Source organism: Schistocerca serialis, chromosome 2 (genome assembly GCF_023864345.2).
Source record: "Schistocerca serialis cubense isolate TAMUIC-IGC-003099 chromosome 2, iqSchSeri2.2, whole genome shotgun sequence".
Taxonomy (NCBI): Eukaryota; Metazoa; Arthropoda; class Insecta; order Orthoptera; family Acrididae; genus Schistocerca; species Schistocerca serialis.
In genome coordinates, this window is record NC_064639.1 from 681,081,053 (window position 1) to 681,084,091 (window position 3,039).

Below are 3,039 nucleotides of genomic sequence, written 5' to 3' on the forward strand. Positions count from 1 at the left end.
TGTGTATGAGAAATCGGTTGGAAACTTTCCTCATGTCGCACGTTGTAGGTGTCACCACCGACGCCAACCATGTGTGAATGCCCTGAAAAGCTAATCATTTGCATATCACAGCATCTTCTTCCTGTCGGTTAAATTTCGCGTCTGTAGCACATCTTGGTGGAGTAGCAATTTTAATGGCCAGTAGTGTAAGTTATTGTTAAATAGCAAATATGAAAACAGACGTAAATTTTTTTAAAAAAGTTCCTTCGGGCCGGATTTGAACCAGCGACCTATGGATGTCTGCTGAAGTATCCACTACAGTCCACCGCTCTACCAACTGAGCTACCGAAGGAATGTACTCAATGCTTTCTAACCAGTGGCACACATCCAAGAAACCGGACTGCGCGCCTGGGCCGGAACGTCGACACAGCTTATGTAAGCGGGTTGTGGCGCTGCGCTGGCGAATTCATCCAGCGAGGGCTGAGCTTTATCTCGCCTCGCCACAGACTGTCGTCAAGATTGCCTTTTTTTATGTTGTTGCCGACAGTGCCTGTTTAAGGGCCAAGAGACAAGAGCCGCCACTTGGGGCTCCAAGCTGAGAGGGGCGCCAGAGACAGCACGACTGTGGTATATCCATACAGGAGATGAAACAGTTAACAGAGTCATTTGAGGCGCCCAGGTGCAAGATTTGTAAACGTTTGTATCGCAATTAGCAGCGAAAATCTACGCGGGTGAATGTGTACGCTGCGCGGAGTGGCCGTGCGGTTTGAGGCGCCATGTCCTTGACTGCGAGGCCCCTCCCGCCGGAGGTTTGAGTCATCCCTCGGGCATGGGTGTGTGTGTGTTGTCCTTAGTATAAGTTAGTTTCAAATAGTGTGTAAGTCTAGGGACCGATGACCTCAGCAGTTTGGTCCCTTAGGAATTCACACACATCTGAACATTTTTGAGTGTGTACGTGGGAAAAGGGGGCGCAAAATGATAAGTGTTCTTGGACATGCCTGATTGCCGACAGCCAACACTTCATGTCTGTTTAGGTTGCACAATGGACGTGTGGAGCTCATTAATAATACTCGGTTCGCCAAGTAAGGTGAGACAAGTTTTGTAAGAAAACAGTGTCACTCCTCATTTACCTCTAAGCAGTTCTCTTAGCATGCGGTGCATCTTCTCGTCTAACGTTGGTTCAGTCAGTGTCAATGTAGAGAGCTAAATATGCGCCATTATTCGCCACGAGTTATCCCGCTGTACAGGAATCTGGAACTGATGCGTATAGAAGAGATATCCTATAGAGCAGCTGCTCAAAACGACACTAGTCGTTAGTTCATTAGGAAACTAAGTAACACACATTAGTTATAAGCTTACTATAGGAACATTCTAACGGCCGGCCGCTTGTCTTACAGCTCCTGTTTAACTGGAAACTGTAAAGAGTGCAATTGTTCAGTGTTTAGTTTGTGATTTACATTCTAGTATTAATTAAAACAGTGGCAGTCGGAGAAGAGAAAGTGGTTCTCGGTACCGGAAAGTCGCTAAAGAGAAGGCAAAAAAGAAAGAAGACATTGTGAGAAAGCGCGCAAAAATCGACGTGTTATTTAAAAATTAAACAGTCAGGTATTCTAGCTCGTGTCTAGAAAGGTTAAAGTGTAATAATATGGTGAACAGTATCGAAAATAGTGCATCATGTGGTATATCTGAGTCAGACGTTTCCAACATTAGAAACAGTCCGCCCCTGGTAGCTGAGTGGTCAGCGTGACAGACTGTCAATCCTAAGGGCCCGGGTTCGATTCCCGGCTGGGTCGGAGATTTTCTCCGCTCAGGGACTGGTGTTGTGTTGTCCTAATCATCGTCATTTCACCCCCATCGACTCGCAGGTCGCGGAAGTGGCGTCAACTCGAAAGACCTGCACCAGGCGAACAGTCTACCCGACGGGAGGCCCTAGCCATACGACATTTCATCTTCAACATTAGAAACAATAACAATAGTGCAAAAACTATCTTTTAAGTTGACGGAAATCGTGCATATAAAGCGAATGACGGTAGTGACTCAGTATCTGACGATCCTGCGAAATGGTTAATAAATGATGTCTTTTGCGATCATATCGCTAGCAAGAGGTACTTCAATAAAGGTTTGTTTTTCAGAAGCACGAGGAATGGCGAGAAATAACAACGAATATTTTTAGTATATCGTCAAAGCAAGGGTAGTGTATTTTGGGCCACACGTTTACAGTACTGTTTAGTGGAACATCACAGTTTGCAAAACCTAATGAAGGCTTTAATGACTGGAAAAACTGTCAGTCCCTGCTGATTGCCTATGAAAATTCGGGAGAACGTCGGAAATGTATGGCAGCTCTAAAAGCTAGGGGATAACTATGGGTCTGCGTTAAAATATTGCGGAAATTTAGAGATGGTACTACAGCTAACAGTAGAATTCTACTCTTTTCCATTTAAAGAAATAGAGCTTTATGGAAACAAAGAAAAAAGGAGCACATCATAGCTTTCTTTTCAAACGTTTGAAGAGTTTATATAAATTCTGGCAGGAATGGTGCTGAATAGTATGCTGTAGATCAAGTGTAGGAAACTACTTAGTTTTTCACCGTGGTATACTCCATCCTTAGCTCTCTTTTATTCCAGGGTTTTTACAAAAGACGAATTTCCATTTCAAAGATTTACATATTTTGCCCCAAATTCAGGACACAGATCAGAAGAATCAATTGAAACATTAGTATACTTACTAAGTAAATATGTTTTAGACATTCACTTATGCAGGCGTCAGCCATATGACAATGCAAGCAATATGGCTGATAATCAAAATATCCACGGGTGTACTGCCGGTCTACAGTGTCCGAAGGGCACAATATTTCGGCGATCATACATGTCGCCATCGTCAGGTGAACTGACGGACTGAGCTCCTGTGAACGTGCCGGCACGGGGATCCGTACGCTATGGCTGCTCCACGTGCCGGCACGTTCACAGGAGCTCAGTCCGTCAGTTCACCTGACGATGGCGACATGTATGATCGCCGAAATATTGTGCCCGTTGGACACTGTAGACCGGCAGTACACCCGTG

The 3,039-nt window shown here is 44.8% G+C and overlaps 1 non-coding gene across 1 annotated transcript; it reads right to left on the minus strand.

Annotated features, from left to right (window-relative positions):
- Positions 1-241: 241 nt before the first annotated feature.
- Trnay-gua (transfer RNA tyrosine (anticodon GUA)) lies at positions 242-331 on the minus strand. Its single transcript is given in 2 exon segments — positions 242-277; positions 295-331. It is a non-coding gene; the product is annotated as a tRNA-Tyr (tRNA).
- Between the last annotated feature and the right edge of the window lie 2,708 nt (positions 332-3,039).